Raw genomic sequence first — 19974 nt, 5'->3', positions numbered from 1 at the left:
GCCAGGAGTGGTTGGCAGGGGTTGCAGGGTTGCCAAGAGGTGGCTCTCAGGACCTGGCATGTGGGACATGGGGAATGGGTCTGTCCTGGAGCACCCACCGTACCCACGGCGGGGTAAACATCAGAATGTCCCCAAGAAGTTGGTGGCCCTGGGCTGATCCTTAGCCAGCTCAGGGGCACTGCTGGCTGGTTGGCATGGCCTGTGTTCCCTCGGTCTCTGCCAGGACAGCTCCCCAGGGAGCCAGAGGGGCCTGGAGGGCACCCTGGGCATCACGACAGGATCCATGCCTGGCCCTACCCAGGAACCAGGCAGCCCTCACAGCCTGTAGGACTGAAGTCCTGCCAAGGGTGTGCGGTGGGCTTTTGTTGCTGGGAGGAGGAGGGTGTCCCCAGGGAGACTGTGGAAAGGTCAGGCCTGCAAAACTGGCAGCTTCCAGGGCCTCCTGCTCTTCATGATAGCCTCAGTCCACCTGCACCGCCACAACACACCACCGATGTCATGGAGTTTGGACAATGTGGCAGGAGACCTGGGTTCCCCAGACCTGTGGGTTGTGCCCTACTCAGAGGAGAGCCAAGTCCAGGATTTCTGGGAAGCTGCGGTCAGTGGGCCCAGGGGCTGCCGTTTTCCCAGGGCTCAGGCTGCTGCCTGGGGAAGAGCCCCACCTGCCCTCCAGGAGCTCAGGCACCCAGGGAGTCAAGGTTCAGGGTCAAGGTCAGAGCACGCAAGCACACATATGGCTGCCATTCAAAGGTAGACAGGTGTGTTGGCTTACAATGGGCTGAGGGACTCACCAGGATCAGTGGAGAAATGTCACCTCACTTAGCCTAAGGGAGGCTTGGATGAAAAGGTGAGGGCCGAGCAGGAAAGAAGTGCCCACCTCATCTCGCCTCCACTCCGGGCCCTCATCACTTCACCTGAGTAGAAACCCGTGTGCATGAGCCCTGCCGTGGGGCCCAGGAGCCACCTCCTATGGGGGTGGCCAGGAATGGCCAGCATCCACCGTCAGAAAACTGCAAGAAGGGGCTCCTAGGGACAGGGTGGCCCCCGTGGCCTTCTCTTTGCCAATGACTACAGACTCAGAGCTCCATCCTGGACCTTAGTCTTGCCCAGCAAGCCAGCGGGGGCTCAGTTTCTTGATCGTGCATCATGGGTCACGGTCCCTGTCCACAGTCGTGCATGTTGGGTGCAGTGCCAGACCAGGGCTGTGTGTCAAGTCAGGATCCCAGGCTCGCTCCCCAGTGCCAACGTGTTCCTGGCCTGACCCCTCTTGGCAGGCTGAAGGGCAGGGCTAGAAGGGAGCCAACAGGAGACCTGCAGTGAGGAGATGCCTCCGTCTCTCTGGTTATTTTCTGTGCACAGTGCACCACTGAGGTGGCAGGGACACAGCGCCTTTTCTGCAGGGGTCAAGGCCAGGCCTGGGATCAGCTGCAGGGAGGAAGCCAGGTGTGTTGGGTGCTGGGTGGGCATCTGCTGCAGCCCATGGGAGAGAAGGGCAGTACCTTCCGGGGCCGCCAGCAGGTGTATGCATGAGGGCAGCTTCCAGGGCTCGAGCCAGGGGTGGGATGTGGAGCCACTGAAATCCAAAGAAGGAGGAAGCTGGCCTGCGGGGGCCCGGCCCCTTCGGCCCTCCCTTCCCTGCCCGGAAGGACAGAGTCCTCTCTGAGCTTGGGGCCAAGAGCTCGAAGTTCCTTGCAGCCAGAAGATCTCTAAAATGAGGAGACCATCAGCCCATGGTGGGAGGCAGCCCAAGGGGTCCTCAATGGGGTCCTCAGTGTGGCTGAGCCGCAGGAGCCCCAAGCCCTGCAAGGCACCAAGGCCGCTGGGCACAGGCCACTCTGAGCTGCCTCTAGAAAGGTGAGGATGTGGCTGTGGCCCAATGGGCACAGCCTAGGAGGAAGCAGCTGGCAGACCTGACCCATCACAGGGGACCTTCACTTCCCTGCCCTGCCTGGCACCTTCGTGTGCCTCAGTGTCCCCTGGAGCCTGGGCCGTCTTTTTCCTCCACAACCCCGCCCCCGCCCCTGCAAGCTGCCACCCAACACATTCTCATTATGCTTCTTTAATGAAGCCCAGTCACTCTGGATTATCCAAGGCCAGATTTAGCCTGGAATCAGTGTCCTCCCCGCTGCCTGTGACAGTTTGAGGCCACCAGATTCCAGTCAGTAAGGCCGTGGGCACCGGGGAACACAGCCTGACTTCCCATTAACCTGCGGGGATGGAACTGGAGGGTGATTCTGCTATTTTTGGAGAACCACATATCTGCGTGGTAACTGTCACACAGAGCTGTGTGTCAACCTGCCATTGCCCCTGCTCTGTGGTGGGATTGAAAAGTCCAATGCACAACAAGAGCGACCTGCAGCAGGACCCGCAGGACCCTCCCAGTTCTCTGCTGCTGCCTTTCCTTTCCACGGGCAGAAGCTGAGGCTCAGAGATGTTAAGCAGTTTGCCCAAGATCACACAGAGAACAGGGATTTGAACCCAGCTAGCCAGCCACAGAGCCCATCGCAAGCTGACCGCCACTTGTCTGTGAGTGTGAAAGCCTTTCAAAGAGAGGCCATTATTAAGTGTTTGAGGAGTGCAGAGGAGATGAAAGTGGACAGGGGGAATGTGGGAGAACCAGGAAAGGGGTTTAGGGACATACACCAAGCTTCCAGGCCCAGGAGTGAGAACTGTTTCCCAGGGTAAGGCGCACCCATGGAGGGCCAAAGGAGGCAGAGAGGCTGGGCCAGTGGGGGCCACCTCCCCGGCCTCCTCGCCTTCCTTCAGGTTGAGGCTGAGAATCCAGCAGATGCAGCTGTTGGCCACCCCCACCCCCACATCTCGGATGCGCTCCTCAGGGACGCTGGCACCAGGATGGCACCGCTGCCATGCCAGGCTCCCCACCAGCTCCTCTCCCCCATCCAGCCCTGCTCCCCCACCAGGCCATTTCCCTCCCTTGACAGCTGAGAGTACGTGTGTTTAGAGCTGGAATGGGCCATTTTGGCTCTGAGTCCAGATTCATCTTTATATCCACCTGGAAAAAGCACAGAGGCTCTACTGGCAGCCAGGAAGGTTTTTTAAATTAAAGATAAAAAAAAAAAAGGAAGATGCAGTTCCCCACACCTGGCCCTCTTCAGAACCCCATGTGCCCTCCATTGGCCACATGTGCTCAGGGCTGTGTCCCGCCCCTCCCATCCCTCCCTCTCCCAGGTGGGCACTGGGTGTCCTGGGTGACTTCCACTCTCAGCCCCTTCACAGAGGTGACCAGATGACCAGGGTGGGGTGAGGTCTGGTGGTGTCACCACTTGCTTCCCGGGGCTGTGGGACAAGTTGTCCTCCCCAGGCTGCTCCAGCAACCTCAGGGCACCCTCTGTGGGTCCCAGAGGCTGTGCATCCACAGTGGAGATCAGCAGGGCCAGTCCTTGGAGTACCTCCATGACAACCACAGTGCCTGGCGTCCTCGGCTTGTGGTCTTGTCACTCAGCCTGTCTCCATGCAGTGAACCCCTGGTGGCACGGCTTCTGCCAGATGAGCGCCCACCCTCCTCCAGTGTCCCCTCACCTGGGTTGCTTCCTCCTAGTTCAGTCACCTGAGCCCCGGAGTGGCCCCAAAATAGATCGACTGTCCAGACCCCTCCTGGGTGAGAGCCAAGGACTTCCCGGCTGCCTGGTGTGTCTTGGCTTGGGGGAGCAGGAGGCACAGATCCCAATCCTTGCCTAGCCCCAGAGCTGCTGTCCAGCACCCAGAGCAGAGCACTGGCTCCTCTCACCCTCCAACCCTGATAGGGACGCCTGGGCCTGGTCCTCTTCAAACCCAAAACCTCCCTTAGCTCTGCCGAGAGCAGGCTGAGGTGATGTCAGATAACTGGTCCTGGGACTACCTGCTGTGAGCCCCACCCTTTCCTGAGACTGTTCACAGGTCACCTCTTCTGTCTCCTCTGAGCCCCGCACTGGCTCATACTGATGTTCCCATCCAGAGACGGAGATTTGATCGCCCAGATCGTGAAGCTGTGGCTCACTTCTGCAGTCCCAGCAGCTCTGGAGGCTGAGGCAGGAGGATCACAAGTTCACAGCCAGCCTCACAATTTATAGAGGCCCTGAGCAACTTAGTGAGACCTTCACAATGAAAAGTCAGGGCCAGTGCTCAGTGGTGAAGCACCCCTGGGTTCAGTTTCCAGGCCCCAAAAGCAGAACCCTACAGGAAGCCTTCCTGACATGGTCCTGCACGTAAAGACAGGGCATTGGACTGATTGTGGAGGTTGGAACAGCAAGGAGGTAGAGGAGGAGCATGTGCAGGCCCCCAGCTGCAGGACCAGGGCTGGACACAAGCAGCAGAAGAGCAGGGGACTCACAGGGAGTCAGCAGAAACCAAAAGGGCCTTACTCAAGAACAATGTGGGAGACAGGGCCACCGGGGCCAGCAAAGGAGAGTGGTACTAAGTGACACAGGGCTGCAAAGCTGTCATTCGGTGGGCAGATGGAGCTGGGCTTCCTACAGCTGACGTGCGGGGGATGGGGAGCCTGGTAATGGGGCACCCTGTGCGTAGAGGGCGTAACTCGGGAGCAAGGCCCTGGCCAGGCATCAGGCAGCCCTGCTGGCTATGATGGCATTTGGGCCCTCACAGCGTCCCCGGAAACAACCATTCATGGACAGATGGGCCCCAAGCCCCAATGTCCCCAGGCTATAGGCTCACACACTGCCTTGTCTCTTGTCCCCTTGCAGAGAGTCTTCAATGCCCTGTGTCACAGCACCCACTTGTACGGCCTAAGGTTGGTCTTGGAGTGGGCGGACTCCCAGGTGACCCTGCAGGCCCTGCGGCAGAAGACGGCCAAGCACTTCCAGTAGGAGGTCATGGGGATGGGGCCTTGACTGGGGCTTCCTGGAAGGCAGGAGGGCCTGGGCTCCAAAGGCACCACCAAGGCCCCCCACAGCCCCATGCCGGGCAGCACCCACCTGTCCCTGTGCCAGGCAGCACCCTCCTGTCCCACTGCCAGGAGGCTGGCCCCTGGAGGCCTCCCTTCTCTCTCGGGTGCCTTCACTTTGGGGCTAGGTGACAGAGGATAGGTGCCAGCTCTCTTCCCCCTTCTGGTCTGTTGGATGGGTCATCTGGCGGGGAGTGCAGACCCTCTTCCTTATGCCTATTGAACCAGGCTCCAGGATGGGGCCAGGACAGTCACTCCTGTGGCCGACCATGGTGTTGAGGTGCCTGACACAGTCCCCCTCCCTCATCAACCTGGGGCACGTGCCTTCCTGTGTCCCTGCCCTGTCATTCAGACCTGTCCTGGAGGTCAGCTAAGGGCCAAGGGGACCTGGAGCCAGGAGCAGTTGTCTGCCGCTGGCCAGGGAGGCTGGGGCTGGAGAGCAGGGACTCTGACAGCCCGCTGGACCCCAGAATGTCCTTGGAACCCAGCAGCAGCTGGAGGCCTTGGGTGAGGCCCACCTGCCAGGCCTGCAGAGGCCGACCCTGCCCACCCCAGGCTGCCCCTGCTCCGCCGCTCCCCAGCGCTGTTTCCCAGACTCGGGCAGGGCCTGACTCTGCTGCTCTGTCCCCTGTACCATGGTGTCTTGCCCCTCATTCCCTCTTTATCCTGGACGCCTGTCCTTCCCATCCTTGTTCTCTCTCACCCTATTGTGGTGGCCTCTGTGGTTCATTGTCCTTGCGAAATCCATGCCACCTGCGTGGGGCTGTTGTGCCCATCTTTGTGGGTTTTGGGTTCCCCTCTGGGTCTCTGCCACAGGCCAGGCCCTCACCTGAGGCTGTGGACATTCGAGCTAGGGTGAATGTGAAACCAGAGTCAGAGGCTGCAGACAACCTCAAGCTCAGTAAGTCCCCAAATCCTGATGTGCAGGAAGAGAACGTGTCCCTATCAACAGGCATTGAGAGGCCCAAATGCAAATGTTTATGTAAGGGACTGTCCCTCCTTGCCCCCACTCCTGCCCTGGTGGGAGAGAAGCCCAGTCAGTAAGCTGAGCTCCAGGGGCAGCCCCCTCCCTATTGGGAGACTCTGCTGAAAGAGCCCCTGGGATCATCCCTGGGGGTGGCTTAACAGCAGGGGATGGTCACAGCCCTGCCATAAACCCTTCAGGATGTGGCCCCTGCCATCTGCAGCCTCTGAGGTGAGCGAGCTCAGCCTCTTTTGCAGATGGGAAAACTGGGATCACCAGCCTGAGAGGTAACTGCCACCCCTGGGACCTTCAGTTTCCCGCCTGGCTTGGGTCTCAGTCCTGAACTCTCCAGAATGGCACTGGGGTCCCAGGTGCAGGCCCCTGCCAGGCAGGGTAGGTGCTGTGCAGAGCCTGGTGACAGCCCTCCCCTCTGTGTCCCAGAGGCACCCACAGCAGCTGGCCTGTGCAGATGGGGCCGCAGGCCTCTGCCCTCCCGGCAGGGCCTTATTCCCTCTTTGCCCTTCCCTGTGGGGAAAAGTACCTAGCTCATTGTGTCAAAGTCACACTATTCAGAGCCAGCAGGCTCTGGCAGGCTCTGGGCCAGTGGGATCCGTGCCCAGTTCCCTCCCTGGCCCTGGCTCAGGCTTTGGTCTGAGGTCTTCCAGGAAGGTACTCGGAGCTCAGGGGGAGGCTGCTGAGCAGAGGCTATACAGAGGACTCCCGTCGAGGGAGCAGAAGGCAGGCTTCTTAGCTGTGCCCCAGGTCCTGGCAGTGGGCGAGCACTGACCCTGGGGCTGGCAAGCAGTCCTCGGGGACAATGGGTGGCCAGAACAGACAAGTTGACTCCTCACTGCAGCGCATGCAACCAGCCTGTGGCACCCAAGTCTGCTCTGCCCTGGGGTTCCATTTTTCAGACCACCCAGCCAATGACCTGGGTGACATTGTGGGGACAGAAAACCTGAGGGCCCGGAGCATGCAGCCCCCTGGACCAGCCTTCCTGATCCCCGGGGAGCCCAGGTGAAGGCCGGCACCTGATTGGCAAGCAGTGTGATGCTCGTGGTCACTGCTGGGCAGACTGGCCTGTCAGGCCTGACACGGGCCTGGGGCTGGCTGTGTGCCTTCACAGACATCGGCCCTCATGTCCCTGGTATCTCCCATGTGAGGTGGGGAAGCCAAGACACAGAGAGGGCAAGTTACTTGCTCAGGGCCCCCAGCAGCTGATGGCAGTCAGAATTCAAGCCTGGCTTTGAGCCACCTGCTGACTGAGCTTCGGTCGCGGGTCCTCATGCCTGTCCCCTGACCCGGCATGCTCATCTTTGCTGTCTGTGTAATGGGCATATGTGGCCCTTGCTAGGGGCTTGGAGGGGAGAGTGAGGAGGCTCAGCTGCGCTGCTCCCCTCATGGCCACTCCCACTTTCCCTGCCTCCCGCCCGGCCAGGCTGACTGTGGGTAGAGGGCGAGACTCGGGAGGCGTCTTGCGGCCTCACCTGGAGGGCAGAGGGTAGACAGCATGGAGTGGTACCCAGGCTGGTGCTGCCACCTGGTCACCTGTGTTGAGCCAGCAGCCAAGCCTGGCGCATAGTAGGAGCTCTGTTCAAAGTAGGACTGGTCAGGTGGAGCAGCCGCTGTCCTGCCTCATCATCAAATTGGGGGACCAGGAGCTCAGACCAGGCTGCCTGTGGGTGACCAGAGGGGCCAGTTTCCACCTGACCCACCTCTCCAGGGATATTCCACCTTGCCACCATCCTGTCCCCGCAGGTGTGGGAGCTCCCCTCGCATCTGTGAAGTCCAACAGCAGGGGCAGGTCTTGGAGGTCACTTTGAAAGGGGTTCTGTGTTGGCCAAGACCTTGACCTGGACAGCAGAGCTCCAGGAAGGGACAGCCCCGGACGTCCCCCCTGCCCCAGCCCCTCTCCCCTGTCCCTCTTCCCTCCCCAGCCTCTCACCCGCTGGTTGGTGGGTGAAGTGTGGCTCTTCAGGCCTTGCCGGGGGCAGCAGGGGCAGGGAGGCAGACAGAGGATAACCTGCTGCTGCAGTGCCCTTTTCTTCCCCAGCGCCAAGCCAGCAGGGTCGAGGCATCGAGAAGCTTCCAGGGCCTCTGTCCACAGGCCGCGGTAACTGCAAGAGATCATAATGGAGTACGCACCCATAGGCGGGAAGGCAAACAGGATTTTATTGGACCAGAAGAGAGGCCGGGCCTCCGAGTTGTCTTACTCCAGCTGCGGTCAGCCCTGTGCCCTTCCCCTGGATGGAAGCGCAGATATGACCCGCATGGCAAGTGGCCAGTGCCTCCCCGTCTACCCTAGCAGGCTGGAGACCCAGGGCTTCCCTGGGGCTTCGGGGAGTCTGATCTGGCCAGGCCTCAGCCTCCAGCACAGAGCCAAGGAGGGGACTCCCACACCAGCCTCATTGTCCCCCAGCATCCCAGATTGCCCTCCCTCTGGGCAGAGGCCCTATCTGTTGCCCCATGTGCCCTGTGTCCAGCACAGCTCTGGTGCTACAGGGCTGCTGGCATGGGGTGGACGGGCACTGGGCCAGCGCAGGGTGACCAAGTCCAGCACTGGCATGTGCTGGCAACACCCAGTGATGCCCCTCTTGTGCCAGGGGCGCCCAGCCCGGGATCCCTTGGCCTCGCAGCTGGCACTGGAGCCATTTGGTCTGAAGCCAGGTGCTCCTGCCTGTGCCTTGAAGCTGCACCAACCTGAACAGAGGCAGCCACCAGATGTTCTGTTTCTGTTTGCTCTCATCCTGGGGACTGAACCCAGAGTTCTGTCTGCCACTCGGCTGCGTCCCCAGGGCTTCCCATTGCTCTCTGGAGGTGGGGCCTCTCAGCCTGTTGTCCAGGCTGGCCTCCAACTTATAGTCCTTCTTCCGCCTCCCACGCACTGGAATTACAGGCATGCATGTGTGACTTCTTAGAAGAGGCCTTTGTCAAGGACCTACTGCATGCAGAGAGGAACCCACAGCGGTTTTACATTCTGCATCTCAGATGTGAGCCTCACAACTCCCTAGAGAGAGGTGCTGTTCAAAGTTTTACAAAGGTGCAAACTGAAGCCCAGAGAGGTCTCCCAGCTTGCTTGAGGGCACACAGCTCTGGACCCGGTGGAGCAGAAAACCATTCTCACCATGCCCTAAATCCCAAGTGCATTGCTCTAGCAAACTTGGGCTCCCTGTCCAGTAGGGAAGCAGTCGAGAGTTTGGCCCCCAGCCTGATGCTATCAATAAAGTTTTGTTGGAATGTAGCCCTGAGCATCAGTGCTCTCACACTGCAGGAGCAGCGAGCAGTTGTGACAGAGCCTGTGTCCCATGAAGCCACAGGTCCTCACTGCCTGGGCCTCACTGGAAGTTTGCAGCCCCGAGGCTTTGTGGGCTGGCTGCCCTTGCTTTATCCAAAAGCCCCCAGGTGGCCATTTCCTCCTAAAATGACCATCCTTTCTCGGCGTGTAATTCTGGAGCCTCCTACCTCCCTCCCCTGTCCTGCCCTGCCCCAGGCCCCTGGCTTTGCTTCTCATTCTGCCCTTGGCACTCTTGCTGCCCACCTGGTTGTCCCAGTACTATGGGCTCTGAGCTGAAGGCCCGTCTAGCACAGAGCTGACCCAGGAGCAGGACAGGGAGATGTGATTACTATAGTGACCATGTCCTGTGTGGAAAGGAGAAAGGGTAGATGGCATGATTTGCTCTGTTCCCTTGGGGACTTACAGAAACTTCCAGGGAGGCACCATTTCTCTGTCTGGAAGGGATCAGGCAGCAGAGATATGGGGGCAGGAAGCATGACAAACAGAGGGAACCACAGGTGCAAAGGCCCTGAGGCAGGAGGCAGTTCAGAGCAGGCCTCCGCAGCTGAAGAGCAGGCCCAGCCTGGGAAGTGATAGGAACAGCCTAGAGAGGCCTGTATGGGTCCATCCTCACAGCTGTCCGCCTGCCTGGCCTGGCCAGCAGCCTGGCTTTCACTCAGGGTGCAGTGGGAAGACTCGAGAAGGCCCGAGAAGGGAGGCGCGTACCAGGGCCAGGCTCACACAGGCAGACGACCTGCTCGCTGCTGTGTGAGGTGGCATTAGAGAGGCACAGGGTGCATGTTGGAGCGAGGACAGTAACCAGAGCAGAGCTGGGTGTCAGGAGACTCAGGTGGACTGTGCATTTCTGGAGAAGGTAGCATCACCGACGGGCTCCTAGGGCAAGAGGGAGAGCAAGGGTTGTCCTGGGTCTTGGCTCCGAGTCCCCAAGGACCGTGAGGCCATGAGAGGCACCACTGGGAAGAACAGGTGTGGGGGTGGGTTTCTGAGCCAGCTGGGTTACATGTACCTGTTTGGCCACCTTGGGTCTCACCAGAGACGTGTGAGTCGGAGCCCTCAGGAAGTCGGGGCTAAGAGATGAATGTGGAGCCGTCAACATGGAGAGGATGTGTAGATCCCCAGTGGCTCCCGCTCACCCCCTCAGAACCAGTCACCCACAGGACCAGGAGAGCCTGGTGTCCTCATGCCAGCCCTTGCAAATAGGCCTCCTTGATCTTGACCTTGGAAACATAATCATCAGACTTTAAAACTCATAGTCAGGAAATTTCTAGCAAGTATGTGAAGTCTCAGAATTTATTATTCAAAAGATGCCTATGTCGTGGCTCACCCAGCCACCTGGGGACAGGCTTCCTGTGAGCCGCAGTTTTCAGGCCTCGGCGTGGCCCTGCATAGAGGATGAGAACAGCAGGAGACCTGGGCTGTCCCCATGCCTGTGGCCACCGAGGCAGCTGGAGGCAGAATCAGGAAAATCAGAGAGGAATTGTTTGGGTCAAGGCAATGCCTAGGCAGGGGGTCTGGCTGGCCATGGGGACTCTGGGGGCCCAGAGGCCAGCTGGAACAGGTGCGAACAGTCACCCCACCCCCATCCCTGAGCTTCACTGGGTGGTGTTTGGTAAATATTTCCAGGCGTTTCTCCAGTATCCTGGGCACGCTCTGTCCTCCTCCGGGAGCGCCTGTCCATGCGGCGAGGTGTCTGCTCCCAATCCGGCTAAATTGTTATTGACTTGTGTTCTCTGCACTCTGCAAACATTTCACTCAGCCATCGCCGGCGAGGCCAGGGTCCCTGCTAGGGCTAATGGGGAAGTCAGATGTTCCAGGCCATCTCTCCTGATCCTCCTCATCGATCACAGAATTCAACTGACAGGAGAATTGCGGGCAGATGGGAGCGGCAGGGGCCTGCCCCCCGGGATTGGACGAGGGTTTGGGAGTCTGGGGACCAGAGTGCTGGAAACGGGGTGGGAAGGAGATTTGGCCACTAGGGGTGGGGGCAGGGGTCTGGACTTCAGGCTGGCCAGGCAAGGATGGACAAAGCCACGGAAAGCGGGTTTTATGACTACATCCTGACTTTCTGGGTCAGGGGCTGCTGGCTGGTCCCAGCCGAGGGCACCCACAGATCTGAATCTCTCCTACAGGTAGGAAAGTCAGAAGAACTTTGAATTAATAACCAGTATTTTACACTTGAAAGATTTGGCATGAAAACCAAGATTCTGGCCTGTCTTGGAAAATCGAGTCTGGCCACCTAGTCCCCCATAGGGCACTCTGGCTGCAGAGGGGCCCCCCACTGTTGGAAGGCATGAGCCTCCCCTTGGCCTCAGTCCTCAGTCTTCCCTATTGCTGCCCCAGGCTGTCTGACTCCACTGCTCCCCCTTCTGGCCCCCAGGGAGATCTGCCATCTCCTACCCCCATCCAGGGCCTGCAGGGGCAGCGGGCATTGACCCAGGTTGATGAGCCCTGAGACCTGAAGGACTCTGAGGACTGAGCAGGTGGTGGGTGCCCTCCAGCCTCTCCTGGCCCACCTGCCTTGCCCCCTGCACAAGCACCCATCACAGGGAAGCTACCAGCTCTGTCACTGTCGCGAGTGTCCAGGGGACCAATCCCGAACCCCCCAGGCTTGGCCCGCGCCCTCTGCTCTGCCTCGGGATAAGCTCTCAGTAATCCAGGCTGAGTGCCTTTACCCACTCTTGAGTAGTGGTCTCTTGGTGGCCAGCCCAGTGTCCCAGACACCCTGCTTCCCAGGATGTCCTGAGCGAGCACACCAGGCCATGCTGTGCTCAGGGAGCCAGAGCCCCTCACACCCAGGTAGCAATGGCCATGCTTGTGGCCTCGTGACCCCCGTTGCCCACCCCCAGATCAGGACACAGGCAGCCTGGCTCCCCGCTGACTCTACCCCGTGCAGGTGCAGCCGCCACCTGGTCTGTCCTGTACCTTTCCTCCGGCGTCCCCCTTCCTGAGGGAGTCAGGCTGGTGCTGCCCGCCAAGGGCACATCCTTGGGCTTGGTGGAGGGAGAAGGGCCTGCAGGGAGAGCCTGCAGTCAGGTGACTTCCCCAGAGCCTAGACCACTATCTCCTTATATGAAAAGTGGTCACCAGCTCATAGGATTTCTACAGGAAAGTCACACAGAGCCCGCGAATACCTGGGGGACTTGGTCCTGTTCTGCACCATGCAGCCTTAATTTGGACAGCTGGGTCCCTTGCTGGGCACTGCGTAGCCCCTAAGTGGCCTTGCAGGTCCCCTCGGTTTTACATTTAACATTTCCCCAGCACCTCCTGGAGCTGCCCTGGCCTCAGGGTTTTTGCGCCTGTCTTTGAGTCCTCTGTGCGAAGTGTTTTTAGGGTATCTCACTGTAGGAGTCATGCAGGTGGAGCAGAAAAGATAGGGACCACCAGAGGGCAGAGCTCAGCTGCCCTCTGCCAGCTCCCTGAGCCCCTGCATGGCCCCAGGCCAGTGGTTCCACTTGCTCCCTGCCCTGTCCCCAGCATGAGCCTAGTACTCAGCCCCAGGCCAGTGGTTCCACTTGCTCCCTGCCCTGTCCCCAGCATGAGCCTAGTACTCAGCAAGTGCTCAATAATAAATGCCTGCCATGGTCAACTAAAGGGGACCCAGGAGGTCCCAGAGACCAGCAGAGCAGGTGCTGTCCCCTGAACAGACGGGAGCCTGCTCCTGCTCCAGGAGCCCCTGGGGGACCCGCCTAGGGGGGCTGCAGGGAGGGACCCAGCAGAGCACCGCACTGAGGGGTGTCCAGCCAACCTCCTGACCAGACGGCACGGGTGCCTGGCCCACGGCACCACACCTCGTGTCTCGGTGCCCAGTTTCCCCAGGGCCGGGGATCGCAGGCTGCCAGTGGCCCCCAGTGTCGGGATGGCAGGCCCATGAGTCTGAGGACTGGGGTGGTGTCCCAGCCTGAAGTCTGGCCCCCACCACCTCCCCTACCTCACCCCCTGGGGCCGGTGCAGCAGAGGAACCTGCAGGCCTCCTGTCCACCACCTAGTCCCCAATACACAGCCGCACTGGGCGGGAACGGGCAGGGAGCCAACTGCAGCAGCACCCCTCCCCGAACTTGGCCACCGACTGTCCGTTCACAAAACTCACGTGGGTGTCCCTCCGCTGCCCACAGTGAGGCCCTGCTTACTCTCTTTTGGCCACTCTTGGTGCTAGCAATGACCAGGGAGGTGATCCCAGGAGAGAGAGGAAGCAGGGGCTGTAAGCAGCAGACCCCACTGCGGGCACCTGCGTGGTCCTTGGAACTGCCCCGGATGAAGTGGCTGGGACCAGCGTCCACCAGCTCCCCAGCTGCCTGCATCACTGGCAGGGTTCTCCTGGCCTCCCAACCCTCCGAAGGAGGACCCCATGGTGGCCACTGAGTTCATCTGGGGCCACAGTGAGGAGGAGTTGGCCTACCTCGTGATTCTTGTCCACAGGTTCCAGGAAGTTCAGGGGAGTGGCCGCTGTCCTGCGCACTCGCTACTGGGTGCCTCACCTGCATGGCGTCACTCTTGTCTGAGACTGGGTCCCGTGGTGGTATCCAGGCTGGCCGCAATCTCCTGGGCTCAGGCCATCCTCCTGCCTCAGCCTCCCTGGCAACTGGGACTCCAGACGGGAGTGCGTGTTCTTCCGCACCCCAGGTGGATGCTGTGAGCTTCCCTGTCCTTCAGCAGCAGCAGAAGCTGAGCACAGGGAGGGGAAGCAACTTGCCTGAGGTTGCTCATCCAGGAACAGCAAGGCTTGACCTGGTCACCAGCTGCTGCCTGGACAATGAGCCCCACTGGCCTCCCCTCCCGGCTGCCCGGTCCCTCTCAGGATTCCCTTCAGAGTCCTGTCCCAGCTGCCTCTCCTCCGTGTTCTGCTTCTGGAACAGACTCCACAGGCGTTCTCCTCACAGCCCTGCCCCCGCCCGTGCCTCGCCTGTATGGTGGCAGCGCCCACCAGGGAAGGAGATGGCTGGCGTCCTGTCCAGGAATCAGTGGAAACTAAAATAATTAGGCGGGAACCCCAGAAAGGCAGAGTGGTGGCTGGGGGTTGGGGCCCGGGGCAGGACCAGGCTGCTGGGGACAGGGCTGCTGGGGAGGCTGTGCTCCTGTCAGGCTCACACCTGGTGTGATGTGGTGACATCTTCTTGTTGATCTGTGGTGCGGCTGTGATGCTGGGGACCTTCCTGTTCCTGCTTATGTCTGGTGGGACCCCTGAGGCTGTCCCTGCTGGATGCCGGGGTTCGCAGCTGCCCTGCAGCACTGGGTGCTCCGTGGACACAGGGTTGGGGTGTGGGTGTTGTGGGCGGGAAGCTGAGAGGGCGTTGGGGATCCAAGCCGATCCTTGAGCCCACGAACAGGCCAGAGCCCTGTGCCTGCCAGCCCACCTAAGCTCAGCCCTCAGTCACCAGCACATGGGGAGGGGCCCCCGTGGGTCGTGGAGCTCATGGCCATGTGTGCCCTCACACCCCACCGAAGCGACGGCAGGTGCCCCCATGCCTGCTCTCTGACCTGCAGACTGAGGAGGTGGCGCCGTGGCCTGGTGGCCTGGTGGCCCTGGTGACCAGAGCCCTTGGTGTGTGCACCTGGCAGCTGTTCACATATAACCTGGAGAGTCCAGGCTGCCCTGTTGGTGCTCGCTGCCCCTGGAGACTGGTGAGGGGGTCTTGCCCAACCCACAGCCCACCCCTAAGGAGTGGAAACCCCAGGAAGGAAGCCTTAATGACAGGGAATGAGCCCAGAGAGGTGGAGGCTGCTGCCCGAGGCCACACAGCTGGTCACGGTGAGCTGGACATGGGGTGCTCAGGGTCTCATGGGCAGGCACCCCCTCAGCCGCCCACAGCCCTGGCACTGATGGCACCTGAGTGTCTCCTCGCCCTGCCCTGGGCCCCCTGACTCCCAGCCTTGCCCTCAGGCCACTGCAAAAGCCCTGGTGCCAGGTTTCTCTGTCAGGGACAACTGGGCCCTGGAAGGGACCTGGCACTCAAGTTGCCCACTTAAAACTCAGGTTACGAAAGGATGCACGCCCAAGCGTAGCTTGTGCCAGGTGGCAACAGAGCACAGGGACAGATCAAGCACTGGTTGACACACTCATGTGCTGCCCGCTCTAGTGGACCTTCCCTTCTCCCTCTTGGTCCGTCACTCAGCAGGTACTCAGTAAGTGTCCCCTGCCAGGCATCACAAGCAGAGCAGGGGACTGAGCGGGTAGGTGGGGGGTAGGTGACAAAGTCAAGGAGAACACTTGGCTTAGTGCTGTGGCGGGGGGACAGGTGGGGCCTGGAGTGGGGAACAGCAGGACAGGTGGACTCTAGGTCAGGGAAGCTTTACCACCGGAGGCTCTGTGGCTCCCGAGGGAGAACATTTCCGACGGAAGGAAAAGCCGTGCCAAGGCCCTGAGGTAGTCAGTGGGTGCTGGTGTTTTTTGCCACACTGGGGATGGAGGCTGGGGCCTCGTGCATGCTGAGCACCCTGCATCTGAGCTGCACCCAGCCTCCAAGCCCTTGGAGGGACTGCAGGCCCTTTTTTGCTAAGAGCCATAGCCAAATAGTATGATGCATGGCAGTTTTGGTTGAAAGGTGACTCCAGCAAGCCATTGAGATGATATTATTATGTTAAGATCTGCATTCATATGGATATTAGACCCCTGCTGTCCACCTCAGCCTGCTACAGGAGTCCTGGAGAGTTCCCATTAGTTGAGGAATTGCAGTAGGAGGGAATTCCGGAGGAGGGACTTCCTGTTGCCTGTCAGGGGGAACACCGCTTGTGTTGGTTGGCATTTTTTTTCCCAGGAGCATACAGGGCATTGGCGGGAGGTTTCAAAATAAAGTTTGTTCCTGTTTGAGTGGCTTGTGATTTTGTGCCCAGTCAGACTGCACCACTTTTTCAAAACAGTAAGTCATTTATGAGCTCGCTTTCCTGATTGCCGCAAATGCAGAACCATGGCTGGCTCGTCCTGTCCTTGGCTGTTCCTCGTGGTGCACTGGGGTTGGGGCAGAGTGGGTTGGACACTGAGGGCCTGGGGAGGTGTCTGCCACGTGGGAGCTCTACTGGGCTGCTGTCAACCACACCCTTGCACCAAGGCTGTGCCCCACCACTAGGCAGAGCCCCAGGCCAGGGTTGTCTGGATCTACAGCCCAACAGAAGAGACTGCGTCTCATTATGGCCTCGCCACCAGCCAGGCCCTCATCCATCCTTCTACTTTAATGAACCCCACTTCCCCTAATTGCAGCTTTCATGAAAACGATCCACTTGGGCTACCCCGCCCCAGCCCTGGGCTCGCTCCAGCAGCAGATCTTCCTCCCCCTGCCCAAATTTTCAGGCAGCAGGTGCTCCTGTGTCCTGGGAACTGTCAGGCCTCAGGGTCCCAGATGGCGCCCAGCACCCACCACACAAAGCAGCCTCATGGCAGTCCCTCCCTTCATCAGTCCCTCCCTCGGTTAAGTCATGGCAAAGTCGTGAGATGGGGCTGACTCTCCTCTTTCACAGGTGAGAAAACTGAGGCTCCAGGAACTAAACAGCCTCCGAGGCCAAGGTCCCGGGGAAGTGCAAGCAGAAGGTGGGTCTCTGACAACAGCGACTTGTTCAGAGCTGGGGACCCTGGGTGGTGGGCCCCAGGGAGATGGCAGGTAGGTTAAGGTGCGCTCAGCTGCTTGCAGACCCAGGGGGTGTGCACAGGGTTGGGGGTTCTCCCCCAGGGGACACTTGGGAGTGGAGTGTGCCTGCTCTGATTTGGCTATGTCAAGGGACACAAAAGTTGATCTTCCTACATAACCCAGAGGCTGCCTGCCAGCCAGCACCAGGGGGAGGAACATGAGCCATGCCTTTCGGGGCAGGGCAGGGACATCTTCACATGGCTCCTTCCCACTGCCTTGTGGCCAGGATGTGGTCAAATGGCTGAGCCGAGCTGCAGGAGATGGTAGAAAGTGGAGATGTCACCCGTAGGCCGTGGGTCCGCTGTCAGAGTTCCTGGGGCTGCAGAGCAGGAGAGCAGCATTGGGGCAGCCCCTGCCACTGCCTGGGCTCTTCTGGGCACTTTCAAAGTCAACCTGACCTTGATTTCCACCTCTTGAGTGGACTTCAGGATTTAGCCACAGAAACAGGTTCTAGAAGTCTAATGTGGTCAGCAGTTCCCAACCCTCTGACACCCCAGAGCCAGAGCTGGTCCATGGTGAACCCCAGGGTGTGTGAAGATCCTGTGAACACAGGGAGTCAGGGGTCCCCCGAGGGCTGGGGAGCAAGGCCCAAGTTCACCTGCACTGCTGGCTCCACCACAGCAGCCAGTGCAGCCTCGGAGTGTCCTCTGCACAGCCTTTGCTGTCCTTAGATGTTCAGAAGGGCCTGCACTAGGTGTGCGTGTTTATCTTCTGTGACACGGGAACAAATGACACCACCCTAGTGGCTTCAAGCAACAGAAATTCTCTCCTGGTCAGGAGGCCAGAAGTGTGGAGTCAAGTTGTCAGTGGGCTTGAGGGAGGACCTGCCCTGCCTCTTCCCACCTGTGCAGACCCCAACATCAAGGGGCATTCACAGGGTAGGGGTCCTCCCCCAGGTGACAGTCAAAGGTGAGCAGCCTCCTCCACTCCAGGTGTCCCTCAGACTGTGTGCACACTGCTCCTGTCCCTGGCTCTGTCTTCTGTGGCTCCCATTGTGTCCCTCCACCTCACTCACCTTCCCCTCATAAGGACGTGCTTCACCCCAGGAGACACCGTGACAGAGGGCCTTTACTTAATCTCATCAAAGGAGACCCTTTTATTCTCCCAAGTAAGACGATTTTAGTAAAGGTCCATACCTGTGGAGGGGTCATCATTCAAGCCACTGTAGTCACCCTGGGCTTGCTGGGCACCCTGCAGGGGCCTCCTGTCTGCCAGCCTTGAGCCAGTGGCTGGAAAACTGGTGATAGGCACAGCATAGTGGCCCATGCCCTCATGGTGCCCAGCCTAGCCCAGGGGCTGGTCAAGGACCAGGTGATGAGGGTGCCGAGAGGAGAGGGATGTGTCAGTGGCTGTAGATCCCAGAGGAAGGTCAGGGAGGGCTTCTCTGGTGACTTCTACATCAAGTCCCAGTAGGTCAGTAGTGGCCACTCTGAGGGACAGCTTTACCCTGGGGCAGCGGGAGCCCCCTAATGTCCACAGGCAGGAGAGCAGTAGTGCCCAGCTGCTGGGGACTCTGCCTCCTGCCCTGCATCCTGACATCCAGGGGTGCCCCTCCCACCCACTGTGGGAAGCCCTCAGCAGAGACCCCACCTGGCAGAGCACAGCCCTGGGCAGAGTCTGAGCTGCAGAATCCTTGCCTAGTGTTTGAGCCTAAGTGATCAGTGTGCAAACCCGGGGGGCTTTGGACCTGCAGGACTGAGGGGGCGTGGCACTCACTTGTGTTGTCACGTCTAGTTATGTAGTGAGAGACAGAAAGTTAGGTGTCTGCTTCATGAGCAGGGACTGTTTCCAGCATCTGCACCAGAGGAAACACAGGAATTTGTCCCGGCAGTGGCCTTCACTATTAGGAGATGTGCTTGAACAAGGCACCAGAAACCAGGCGTCTCTCACAACAGCTGGAAGCCATGGGCTGATATCCCCATGTGACAGAGGAGAAAACAGGCTCAGAGAGGTGGTGACCTTGCCCAGGTACAGACACCAGGCCACATGTGCCAGCTGGATTCATTTTGAAGGAGTCAAGACTTAATTCTGCATGGAACCAAGTGTCCCATCCCTGTCCCCACCCTGGTATTTGTGTCCTGGTTTTGGATATACTTTTATAAAGCAGATGTGTATGTTCAGCATTAGGTCATCAAACTGTTTGCTGTAAGCATTGAATATACTTACTTCAAAACCGTCATCAGAGAAACATTTTCCTCAAAAATTTTTGAGTCAAAAAGTGAAACTAACAACAGGTTTCCACTATGATGTATAATTCTAATGTGCCGATTTAAAAATGTGGAAAAATTAAAAATTGAAAAATGGTAAGACAATAAATAAACCCTGAAATCAGGTGCAGGGATGCACATCTAATCCCAGCTATACGGGAGGCTAAGGCCGGCACCGATGCTTCAGAGAGTAGCCAAAGCTATGCCTAGAGGGAAATTCATAAACCCTTAAATATCTACCTTCTGTTGTTATGTGTTACCACAGTAATGTTGCTTGACAATTGCACCCTGTGGTTCCAGGCTGTGTCCAATCAGGACTGTGGAGGTGGGTGGAGTCCCCAGCTTGGCCACTCATGCTTCTGCCTTGGCCTTGGGCTAATGAGGCAGCTTTGAGTCTTGGCTGGGCCCGTCCCCATCTCGGGGCTACTCTGGCTGACCTGGCCGCACCTGTCACCTAGAGGATACTTTCCTGCTCCCACACTCTAGTTACCGCCTGCTGGCCCTTCAGGTCTCAACCCCACTCTGAATGGCCTCCACTGGACCCCCAAGACCCAGGTGCCCACCCTCTGGGCTCTGCCGTGTCTAGCACCACTAGGCACCTCCTCCCTGCACTGTGGCCTCTGGACTGTCACCAGCTGTCGGCTCCTGGAGGGCAGGACCTGTTTTTGCTGGCCCCTCAATAGCCCCTCATCATCTCCCTTGAGAAACAAGGCATTCAGAGGCTTTTAATCCCCCAAACCAGGAAGATTCTGGGTGAGAGTGAGCCCAGCCTCCCCCATGACCTGTCCTCTGCAGGAGCATGCTTACTGCGAAGTGACCCAGATGGTGCTTCTCAGACCACCAGGGTGTAAGTGACCATGACATGAAGGCAGAAGGGCCTTTGCTCTCTGGCCACCGTGCTTGGTTACTGCTGCTGAGTGGACCTGGAACTACCTGCAGGTCACAGAGTCCCTTTGGCAGGCAGTGGCCAGGCCAGCAACCCAGGCTGAGCC

General features: G+C 59.2%; 1 pseudogene; it reads left to right on the top strand.

Moving 5' to 3' along the window:
- LOC143389477 (transcription termination factor 1, mitochondrial-like) overlaps window positions 1–4823 on the top strand; it is a 36567-nt pseudogene extending 31744 nt beyond the window's left edge.
- Window positions 4824–19974: the final 15151 nt, after the last annotated feature.

This window comes from Callospermophilus lateralis, unplaced genomic scaffold (genome assembly GCF_048772815.1).
Source record: "Callospermophilus lateralis isolate mCalLat2 unplaced genomic scaffold, mCalLat2.hap1 Scaffold_63, whole genome shotgun sequence".
NCBI lineage: Eukaryota > Metazoa > Chordata > Mammalia > Rodentia > Sciuridae > Callospermophilus > Callospermophilus lateralis.
Note: the sequence above shows the minus strand (reverse complement) of the source record. Positions and strands in the feature narration are given on the sequence as shown.